The sequence below is a fragment of the Coregonus lavaretus genome (assembly GCF_964263955.1).
Source record: "Coregonus lavaretus genome assembly, contig: HAP1_SCAFFOLD_5684, whole genome shotgun sequence".
NCBI classification, from domain to species: domain Eukaryota; kingdom Metazoa; phylum Chordata; class Actinopteri; order Salmoniformes; family Salmonidae; genus Coregonus; species Coregonus lavaretus.
In genome coordinates, this window is record NW_028161612.1 from 1 (window position 1) to 12,646 (window position 12,646).

The 12,646-nt window shown below is 40.1% G+C and overlaps 1 long non-coding RNA gene across 1 annotated transcript; it reads right to left on the reverse strand.

Moving 5' to 3' along the window:
* Window positions 1-2,793: 2,793 nt before the first annotated feature.
* On the reverse strand, window positions 2,794-5,205 carry LOC311120356. Its single transcript, XR_014612150.1, has 6 exons — window positions 5,057-5,205; window positions 4,831-4,951; window positions 4,641-4,724; window positions 4,255-4,334; window positions 3,928-3,980; window positions 2,794-2,820 (listed from the first exon to the last, which is right to left on the reverse strand). It is a non-coding gene; the product is annotated as an uncharacterized lncRNA (long non-coding RNA).
* Between the last annotated feature and the right edge of the window lie 7,441 nt (window positions 5,206-12,646).

The window sequence follows — 12,646 nt, forward strand, 5'->3', positions numbered from 1 at the left end:
AGAGAGAGAGAGAGAGAGAGAGAGAGAGGGAACAGGGTGTCATTTGGGCCAGAGTCAGTAACTCCCCTGGGTATGAATTGTCTCTCTATCTTATCTGTCTATGCTTGGTTGACCTAGCAACTGGGTCTGTTTTAATGTCCAGACAGCATGTACCCAACAGTGAGGTCAGTGGGATTGGAGAGAGTTAAAATTATCTAAAGAAAACTATTAAATATTCTCTTCTCTACAATTACTATCCACCTTAACATTGTTGAAAATTGATTAAAAAAACCCTATTTTTGCATTGCACATTAAACGTTAATTGTTACAAACTGTAAGTATAACACACAGAAACAAAAGACTAGAATGACACAGACGGATGGGTGGCTTGAGCACTCACACGATGCCTTCAGAAAGTCTACACACCCATTGCACTTTTTCACAACTTTGTTTCGTTATAGATTCAATTTAAAATAGTAATATTAATATTTTTCCTCATCAGCCTACACACAATACATCATAATGACAAAGCAAAAACACGTTTTTAGAAATTGTAGCAAATTTAATAAAAATTAAAAACTGGAATATCACATTCGCACAAGTTAATTAACCATTTTCTCAGTACACTGTTGAAGCACCTTTGGAAGTAATTCCAGCCTGGATTCCTCGTGTATGAAGCTACAGGCTTTACACACAACATCACCACACTCTTTATATCTGATTTTCAGGGACATTTACAAGAGATACTAAAACCTCTCTGCATGTCAGGATCTCTATGAGAACTGAGGGCAGAAATAGATCCATATGTAAATGACACTGCTACAGTATGGAGCAGGTGGTTGGATAAACAGCAGCAAGTCATCAAGGGTTTGATGGGTAAAGTGAGCCTCAAACCATCACTCTGCTGCCAGATGTGCAGCAGAGGTGGATGGATCACTTTAAGGGGTAACTGGACTGATTTTCCTCTATGGAAGAGTTAGTCAGGAGGAGAAACCTAAGATCTAATTTCTGTTTTTGCTTTGTCATTATGATGTATTGTGTGTAGATTGATGAGGAAAAGGATTTAAATATATTTTAAATTGAATCTATAAAGGTGTGCAGACTTAATGAAGGCACTGTAGTTTGACACAGAATGAAGTGACATCACATATCCGTTGAAATACACTAAGGTACAAATTCTGATTAAGGACAAATTGATAACAGATATACATACTTGCATAAACCAAAGATGGGGACCATGAGGCATTTCAAACAAAAAATTCATACATAAATAAATAAAAATCTCATCACTACAAATATCATCTTACCTGTCAATTACAGATGAGTTGCGGTCAATGATATACCATTGGAGGTAGTCTGACACGATTTCTTTATTTTCTTCCACAGTAGCCACATGTCTCAGACAACCTGCTGTCTGTAACATTGTGCTGTGTCTCATCATATATTCTTGCAGAGCATCCAATGAAGCAGCATTCTCAATCTGAAAGACATGAAAATGGGCAAAAACACCCCAGTCAATAACTGTATGCACTGTATCTCCTTGCCTATTTTTTTAATAACGTACATAGCAAGGTGTAATCTTACACTATCAAAAACTAATAAATTAATTAAATATATTCCGCACGTGATATAGGAAGTAAACATTGTCTCAAAAACACTGCAGTAAGTATGAAAAACTCTGCCCTACCATACCCTTATGCTATTCTCACCTCTTGCAAAGCTTTCCCTATTTCTTCATCAGTTATTAAATTATTTGTTGCTTTGAATGAAGGCTGGCCTGCAAGATAATGTACAAGATCTTCTGACAGGAAATGGGGTCCTGGACCTCCATGCACAACTGACACAGCAATCATCTTTCCTGCCAAGTAGTATTCATCCTCCCTAACAGCTGTGAATGAATTCATATTGCAAAATTAAAACAATGCATTACTGTATATACTGTAATATGCAAGCATATGTCATGTGATATATATGGTCAATGAGCATTAACCAACCATTAGTAGCCTATAGTACACATCCAACCAATATGCATACCCTTTGCATTGTAGACCAAGAACCGATGTCCTTCTGGTCCATCAAAAATGGGCCGGTCTTTTAGGTGTTTCATCAGTAGAGTTAAAAACTCTCGTCTTGGACCACCAGTGTCAATTCCCTCTTCCAGAACACCAGTATCATCAGTAAATTTCACCAGCATGTCACAGGTTTCAGAATATGTTGTACGCTTGAAACCTCTGACTGCCCCATCCCAAACATTATCCCTTGAGATGTTAAACCGGCTGACTTTTTTATGATCAATAGGAAGAGACAGGTTTGCTACGATGTCAGGTAATGCAATGTCCATCTCCTCCCTGTAATGACAAAAAGTTAATTCATTTGTGGATATTCCAGATATACAAGAACTATTGTACAGTGAAAAAACTGGAGTGCTATAGTCAAAAGCATATTACATTGCTGTGTGTTGGAAATTCTTCACATTGACAGCAACCGGCTCTTCGTCCTCCTGCTCAACATTTGGTGAATACAGGTCTGTGTATTTACTGTTGGGAAATTGCCATTTCCATGTTAAAACATCTTACAAACAAAAATGTCTTCCCCATGTAATCAGTTCAATACATTTAAATTATGTCAGTCATTATGTTTTCTTTTTTTTTTACTTACCTGTAGCAAGACATTTTTTCTGGATTTGCTTCCGGTGGATCCAGATCCTCAGCATCAGATATTACTATCTGAAAAAAAGATTAAAATGTCTGAAACAACAACACTGAAAGCAAGAAATGTCATGCTGCCACACTCTGCCTTATTACCTGTCCAGGTTGAATTGTTGATTGTCCTGGTGCATCTCTGAAACATGATAAAACATATTAAAATGATTAGCTCCATGATAAAGGCTATAATGTAGCTTTGAGTAGCATGTAGTAGTAGAGGGAACAGAAAGATGTATTAAAAAAAAAAGATTATTTTGAGAACATGTGGATAGGAGCGCTTCCTGGACTCAAATCTGAGTTAGTTTGAGTTTATTTTTTAATGGAAAAGGTATAAACTAGGTATAAAATGGTATAAAGGTATAAAATAAAAGAAAGCTCAAACTACTATTTTTTAACTATTAAAATGCTTGTATTGCAAGTGGCCAAGCCATACAGAACCAATTTAAAATAACTTTAATGCGTTTTTGCATCTAGCCTTCGTCAGCGAGTCAAACAGATGAAATGAGAGACAATGGGTATTTTCTAGTGTCCAAGGTGTTCTGGGCTAGAGTAGGTGTTGTAGACATCTTAAAACCAGTAGGTGTCCTTCAGGCCTACAATAGTCAAATCATGTAAACATTATGTATATGGATGTGTCCCATGTTTCCTATTGGTGGATTACCACTAGAAAAAACCCAGTGTCTCTCATTACATCTATTTGACTCCCTGACAAAGGCTAGATGCCGAAACGTGTTGGAGTTCTTTAAGTTGGTTCTGGATGACCGTGCCACTTCAGTAAAGGCCTATAGTACCTATGCAGGATCGACAGTGATGTGGGACATATGAATGGACAGTGGATACCCACCACTTCATTCTCACGTGTTTTTTTTAACGGTTTGGTTAATTTTTGTTTATTCAACTGCAAGAGCAACTGTATTTCAGTGGGTTTATTCTGTAAAGCTCTGCTCACACAGGCAGCTGTGGGTCCTTTAGGTAGGGAGCGAGGGGGCACCGCAGTCAGTTACAGAAACAGCTGATAGCATGTAGCAACGTTGAGCTTATGTGCAGCAATATAAATGTATGTATAATGTGTATGTGAATAAGTAGTGAAATATCTGCTAGTAGTTTTATCAGTTTTGTGGGTTAAATAAAAAAAAAGGTGAAATTGCACTTTACCTGGTAGTGAAAGCACTGTAGCCCAACAAAATATGAATTATTATTGCACGTGTGAAAATTCCTTTGTGTCCAAGTGTGCAACACATACCTTTCATCGTCCAGCTTGTGTTTGGGAGTACTTCGATTTTGTGGTTCAAAAACCTGAGAGGAAACGGATAAAATGATCAACAACTTTCAACAGGTTCCATTATTTTTCCATTACCACATACAGTATATATCAATGCTGAATGGTTGTCTGTGTTACTGTATAATAGTTACTGCAAAATAATCAAAACAAGCCTTTTTCCACTAAAATATTGACCAGGGCATTGATTTTATGGTTAAAATCCAATGTACATCTAATTAATAAATTATATGAAAATGAATAAATACAAACATACATAAACATTTTAAAAAAGAGAAATAACTGATGTACCAAAGTGTCAGCACGATTGAGTTCAGCTGTGCTCCTTGTTGTGATGACAATTTCAGAATCAGAGTCTGAGGTATCATCCACTGAAAAAAATAATTCAAACAACCATTATCCTCCAGCAGAGTATCTAAATATGTAAAAATATTGAATCATGAGATCCACTAACCTCTTTTATAGTGTTTTTCTAGGCAAATGAAAAAAGTGATCCTGGAATATGCCTTTCCTATTTCCTTTTTATATTCTGCCAATTTGAATGGCCTTTCTGACCCAGGCACATGAACCACCTCTGAGCAATCTGGATACAAAAGGACATAAGGTCCTTCGTGCATGTCCTTGTTAAATGTTGTCATTTTCTGGACAGCTTGTTTCAGTAGATCAGGTGCTGCTACCTCTGGGTCTGTAAATAACTGTAGTGTTTTCCCTCTTAGAGGTTTTAAATCAGTTCCACTTGGCACCATCAATCCTACGTTTATCTAGTAAAATAACAAAGATATAATTAATGTATACATAGGTAAAATAAATATACACAAATACATATAGAGCATTGCAAAATTGTATAGGACGGTCAGTACACCTTACCTGGACGTGTTTTCTTTTTTAGGCCTATATCTTCCTTTTGGCCCATAGTTAAAAGACTGTCGTTCTTTTGATTTCGAGCTTCTGTACTCCATGAACTGTTTGTATGATGGGCATGGTTGTTCTGCAGAAATGGACAGAGTTCCGAAACAGAAAGTTAGAAGCAGCTCAAAAAATCATTAGCGTTACTGTCCTTAGATAGCTTGCGTTTTGGTTTTGCTAAACTTACTTTGCATAGCACTGTCCGGCTGTCGAGACGTCCCCTGTGTTTCCAATGTTTCCGTCTTGTCCGCGTCCTTTAAAAACTCCAAACACCGACCACACGTAAAGCAAAACCGCGTTAAGCTGTTCATGTGTTTGCAAAAAACGGGCAAAACATCCCTCGGCCGCAGTCCATGTTCGGGCGGTCACCATAAACTTATTTGACGCCATAAACTCCACAACAAAAACACGAAAAGACCACGCTCGTCACTTCCGGTATATGGTACATTCCCTTTCCGTGACGAATCTGTCGTTTGTAAATTTGTTTCTGGACTGGTAAAAGTGTTTTGCGTCTTGTTAATTTGTTTTCTAAAATGTAAATTTGTTTTATAAAATGTAAATTTGTTTTATAAAATGTAAATTTGTTTTCCAAAATGTAAATTTGTTTTCCAAAATGTAAATTTGTTTTCCAAAATGTAAATTTGTCTCAAGCTTTGTAAAAGTGTTTCATTCTTTGTAATGTTGCTTTGCACTTCCCGGCCACCGTAGTGTTCCTTATTGAAAATCAATTAACAATTCATCCCCGCCCAAACAATCCTATTACGATTTTGTTTTAATCACTTTGGTACTATTTTCACAAGCAGGTGGTACATTTTCACAACTCTTAGTATAAAACTCCTAGCTGGTCACGCTTGTAACCAGCCAGTCTTTCATTCAAAACCTGTCATTGTGCATTCATTTGGATTGGAAACATCTCTCACCACACAACCATTGATTCAAAATATAAATGTAATGAGAGCATTGGTTTAATCACCAAAACAACTTAAAACTACTCAATTGAAAATATATCATTAACTACCAGTTAATCCAATAGCAATCACTGCAAGATAATTGTTTCAAATAACCCTTAGAAGTGCTGAAATTAATATGCTACAGTACTGTAGATGACAGTTTACATTAGGCAATACACTTACATTACCCAACAACATTGACAATCTATCATTTCCATGATATCTATCCAATGTGTGATCAAAGGTGTGATCAATGATGACATCCTCTACAATCATTCATGGGGAATTTTTTTTATTTTTCTGATTTAATTGCAACATACAGTACTGTCTGTAATTAGATGTAAGACATTTAAATGAAACATTACATGAATGAAAATAAAATAATGTTTAGCACGCATTAATTTGCATCAAGCCTATCTAGAGCATTTGGCCATAAATTCTCATCCGCTGGAGAAACCTTTCGGCATGTTGAATCAAAGCTTGACATTGGTCTGCATTGATGTCATCACATGCCTCTTCCATGGCCAGAAGGAGGGTGGCACGCTCATGGGGATGGCGATCGTACACCTTCCACCTCCATGATGAAAACAATAATTTAATAAGGTTGAGGAAGGAGAGTACCGGGGGCTGGTATAGGGTCACGAATCAGGGAGGGACCTGAAACCATGCCTGAACCACCTCTGAATGGTGGAACCTGACATTGTCCCACACAATGACATAGGTGACCCCTTCACCTTGACAGGCCTGCTCCATTTCATTGAGAAACACAATGAGGTGTGCAGCGTGGTAGGATCCAAGTAATGGTCTACGTCCTACCACACCATCTTCAGAGATAGCTGCTGCACTTGGAAATGTTTCCCCCGCGTTGTCCAGGCACTTGGACGGACGCCCGTTGGCAAATAGGGTTCCGCCCACGCCGCCAAGTTTTGGCCCAGGTTGAAGCCCGCTTCATCAACAAAGATATACTAGTGATGGTTCACAGCAGCATCAAGCACCATCACCCTCTAAAAATATATTTTGGTTAGTTCTTTTTACAGTATAGTTCCATTATGATATTGTGAAGTAGCATGTGCATTAATAGCAACAGTAATACAGTGTATTTATATAGTGCTGTACCTGAACATACTCGGCCCCCAGTTGTTTCTCTCAGAAGGCTCCAGGTCAATGTGTTCCATAGATACCTGGTGCCTCTTCAAAAGGCGGGTGATTGTTGGTAGGCTGATGGATGCCACATTGGCAAAGGTGTCATCATTCTCCTCAATGGCCTGCTTTATTTCAGACAGACGTATGTCATTCCTGGCCCTCACCATTTACACCACTGCCCACTCCTGCTGGTCGGTCAGCACACGACCACCACCATGGGGTCTTCTGTCAATTCTGAGGGTAGAACAAGAGTATACTGTCAGTAGATCATACTGGAAGAATACTGGAACAAGTTATGTGAATTTACATGCATTACAACATGTAATGTATTGTAAATGTAATGGTAAAGCATAGTGCATATCCAGCAGACTTACCGGTTTTCTTGGAGAAAATGTTCTTATGATTGAATTGACAGTTGATCTTTTCAGATTGGGGTGAACTAATCTGGCAGCCTCTGCCATGGTAAGGCCTCTGTTTACCACATGGTCAACGACGATGGCCCAGACTTCATTAGACACAACAGTTCCTTGCCATCTGCTGTTGTAGAAATATATATGACTCGAAAGTAGTCAACTCAAACATATCTCACAAGAAACTGGAGCCTGTGAATCCAAGAATTAGACTTTTATTATCTAATAACGAAAGCCGAGCAGTTCCATGAAACGGCTTAGACATCCCTTTTATAAACCCACACAAATGCACAAACAGGCATACATGGCATATACAGTTACCCCCGGTTAAGTGATTAACCATTAAGCGCAGTTAGATTAAGATTATATGAAAGGTATTTCTAGATGAAACACTGATTTAGGTTTGGTGAAAATGTTACTGTGTGGTTTTGTGTTTTGTACTTAGTCAATTGAAAATGTGCTTCAAGTTTTGAAGAAAAAAGTAACAGCCTTTTTGACGATCTGTGATGAGTTTTGTTCTAAGAGTTGTGAAATTTTACCACACACTTGTGAAAATAGTACCAAGACAACACTGGGGAACAGGTTGTCTGGAATCCAGTAACAGTGGAAATTGACCCCCTCCTCTCTCTCTGTGAGTTATCAGTGCTCTGTACAGGCAGAAGTTAGTAAGTATGAGACAATCTTTACTGAACTGATCGGGTCCATTGAGAGAATACTCACTGAGGTGAAAAGGTTGATTAGAGGCCAGGAGAAGACTGCAGTGAGACGGGCTGAAGGACTCCTGGAACAACTGGAGCAGGAGATAGCTGAGCTGAGGAAGAGAAGCACTGAGCTGGAGCAGCTCTCACACACAGAGGATCACATACATTTCCTCCAGGTAACTCAACTGCCTTGTTACATGTGATATGAAGTTGCATTTTTAATAGTGACAGAATTCGAAATGTCTCCTTAGCTGAAGACCAAAGAAGAGTTGTCCCTCTGTAAGTGATATTCAAACACCCTCTCAAAGACAACATACATGTTCTTTCTTTTACTTATTGGGTTTTGTTGTTCATCAGTCAGACGTCCTCCAGCTGACATTGGATCTGAATACAGCTCATCCAGAACTCAGCCTGTCTGAGGTAAACTGGAAGGTGACAGCCACTGATAAAGCTCAGCCCTATCCTGACTACTGGAGACAGCTGCTGTGTAGAGAGGGCCTGTCTGGAGTCTGCTACTGGGAGGTAGAGTGGAGCGGTGGATGGGTTGAAATAGCAGTGTCATATAGAGGGATCATCAGGAAAGGAAAGGTCCCAGAGTCTACATTTCTGGGTAACAGTCAGTCCTGGACTTTGGAGTGCTATCCCCCCATTGTAGGGTTTGGCCCAATGCTAATAAAACAGAAATATCTGTCCCCTGGTCCTCTAGAGTAGGAGTGAACCAGGACCACAGGGCAGGAACTCTGTCCTTCTACAGCGTCTCTGACACAATGACCCTCCTCCACAGAGTCCAGACCATATTCACTCAGCCCCTTTATCCTGGGTTTGGGATTGGTACAAAATCATATCTCAATAATTACCAGTAGGTACAGATGATTTAAACCATTTCAGACATATTGATGGAGATCTTTAGACATAGCACATTCTTTGTAGCCTGGTCCCAGATCTGTTAGTGGTCTTGCTAAACAGATGGCATGATAGCACATACAGACTGACACTCAGGCTTCAGACTTTTACTGTCTACCTGATCACCTCTTGGCTGTTGCAATCCTCTGTAAATGTGTCTCTTTTTCTCTTGATGTAAACTGTAGTATTGGCAAACCAGTCAAATCAGAAACTGGGATCATTGTTGATCCATTTATGATCAGATGAGAATAGTTAAATCACCCATGTACACGTATGAATCCAAACAATTCAGTTGTCTGAATCACTTACTGAATCAATGTGGTCTTTCAAAATAAAAGTAATCATCATGACATTGGAATTGCTCTACTATTGAATTGATTGACACAATGAATCAGCTATTTCCAGTAATCTATGTACCAATATATATTTAGACAAATAGATGATACATAAAACACTCCCACACCACATCCATTTAGACAAATAGACGACACATAATACACCCACACATTATATTGGAGCAGGAAGGAACACAAAGATTGAAGTCTATGACCGTCTAAACCAGTGGTATTCAAAGTCGGGGTCGCGACTCCTAGTGGGGTCACGGGGGAAACAAAAAATGAAGAGTACAGATTATTGTATGGGACAATATACAAACGTTTTTGAGAAAGATCATTATTGAGTAAATGTATTTATTCTGATGAATACCGCTGATCTAAACTGACTGTCTAAAACTGACTGTTGAATACCACTGATCTAAAATGACTGTCTAAAACTGACTGTTGAATACCGCTGATCTAAACTGACTGTCTAAAACTGACTGTTGAATACCGCTGATCTAAACTGACTGTTTAAAACTGACTGTTGAATACCGCTGATCTAAACTGACTGTTTAAAACTGACTGTTGAATACCGCTGATCTAAACTGACTGTCTAAAACTGACTGTTGAATACCGCTGATCTAAACTGACTGTCTAAAACTGACTGTCAATTAAATGAATACACAGTACATACAATATATATATACAAAAGTATGTGGACACCCCTTCAAATTAGTGGATTTGGCTATTTCAGCCACACCCGTTGCTGACAGGTGTATAAAATCGAGCACACAGCCATGCAATCCCCATAGACTTGATTTGATTTATTAGGATCCCCATTAGCCCACGCCAATGGCAACAGCTAGTCTTACTGGGGTCCGACATATAACAAAAAATACATTACAGACAAAATACTTTACAATTTACATACATTTAAAAACATTAACATGTAGTGTGTGTGTGTGCATCTATCAGTTACACATACATGTCAGTACATACACACAACAAGTAGGTCACATGGGGGAGAGGCGTTGTGCCGTGAGGTGTTGCTTTATTCGTTTTTTGTATAATATAATATGCCATTTAGCAGACGCTTTTATCCAAAGCGACTTACAGTCATGTATGCATACATTTTTACGTATGGGTGGTCCCGGGGATCGAACCCACTACCCTGGCGTTACAAGCGCCATGCTCTACCAGCTGAGCTACAGAGGACCACAGTTTGCTGTTCACTTGCACTATATAAGATGGAAGGGAGTTCCATGCTATCATGGGTGGCTCTGTATCCTGTAATACTGCACGTTTCCTTGAATTTGTCATGGACCTGGGGACTGTGAAAAGACCCCTGGTGGCATGTCTGGTGGGATAAGTGTGTGTCTGTATACTGTAATACTGTACGTTTCCTTGAATTTGTCATGGACCTGGGGACTGTGAAAAGACCCCTGGTGGCATGTCTGGTGGGATAAGTGTGTGTGTCAGTGAAGTGTGTGTGTGTCACTGAATTTCCAACACATTAATGTTTCTTATAAAAACAAGGTGACATAGTCAGTCTTTACTCAACTCTTAGCCAAGAGAGACTGGGATGGATACTATTAATATCAGCTCTCTGATTACAATGAAGAGCAAGACGTGCTGCTCTGTTCTGGGCCAGCTGCAGCTTAACTAGGTCTTTCCTTGCAGCACTGGACCACACGACTGGACAATAATCAAGATAAGACAAAACTAGAGCCTGCAGGACTTGATTTGTGGAGTGTGGTGTCGAAAAAGCAGAGCATCTCTTTATTACGGACAGACCTCTCCCCATCTTTACAACCATTGAATCTATATGTTTTGACCATGACAGTTTACAATCTAAGGTAACGCCAAGTATTTTAGTCTCCTCAACCTGTTGAACAGCCACACAATTCATTATCAGATTCAGCTGAGGTCTAGAATTTAGGGAATGATTTGTACCAAATCCAATGTTCTTAGTTTTAGAAATGTTCAGGACCAGTTTATTACTGGCCACCCATTCCAAAACAGACTGCAACTCTTTGTTAAGGGTTTCAGTGACTTCATTAGCTGTGGTTTCTGATGTGTATATGGTTGAATCATCAGCATACATGGACACACATGCTTTGTGTAATGCCAGTGGAAGGTCACTGGTAAAAATTGAAAAGAGTACAGGGCCATGAGACAAACATTGGCAGTAGAATGGCCTTACTAAAATGCTCAATGACTTTCAACGTGGCACCGTCATAGGATGCCACCTTTCTAACAAGTCAGTTGGTCTAATTTCTGCCCTGCTAGAGCTGCCCTGGTCAACTGTAAGTGCTGTTATTCTGAAGTGGAAGCGTGTAGGAGCAACAACGGCTCAGCCGCAAAGTGGTAGGCCACACAAGCTCACACAACGGGACCACTGAGTGCTGAAGCGCGTAGCACTTAAAAATCGTCTGTCCTCGGTTGCAACACTCACTACTGAGTTCCAAACTCCCTCTGGAAGCAGTGTCAGCACAAGAACTGTTCGTCAGGAGCTTCATGAAATGGGATCCGTGGACGAGCAGCCGCACACAAGCCTAAGATCACCATGCGCAATGACAAGCTTCGGCTGGTAGTGTAAAGCTGGCCGCTATTGGTCTCTGGAGCAGTGGAAACGTGTGATGAATCACACTTCACCATCTGGCAGGCCGACTGACGAATCTGGATTTGGCGGATGCAAGGAAAACCTACTTGCCCCAATGCATAGTGCTAACTATTACGTTTTGTGGAGGAGGAATAATGGTCTGGGGCTGTTTTTCATGGTTTGGGCTAGACTCCTTAGTTCCAGTGAAGGGAAATCTTAACGCTACAGCATACAATGACATTCTAGATGATTATGTGCTTCCAACTTTGTGGCAACAGTTTGGGGAAGGCCTTATTTGTTTCAACATGACAATGCCCCCATGCACAAAGCGAGGTCCATAGAGAAATGGTTTGCCGAGATCGGTGTGGAAGAACTTGACTGGCCTGCACGGAGCCCTGACCTCAACCCCATCGAACACCTTTGTGATGAATAAGAACGCCAACTGCGAGCCAGGCCTAATCGCCCAACATCAGTGCCCGACCTCACTAATGCTCTTGTGGCTGAATGGAAGCAAGTCCCCGCAGCAATGTTCCAACATCTAGTGGAAAGCCTTCCCAGAAGAGTGGAGGCTGTTATAGCAGCAAAGGGGGGACAAACTCCATATTAATGCCCATGATTTTGGAATGAGATGTTCGATGATTAGGTGTCCACATGCATTTGTCCAGCGCTACAGGGGACTAAGGTAGTGTAGAGGTCACAACACTGTTTCTATGGAGACTGTTGTGGAGGAGCGTTCCATGGTGTCGTGGAA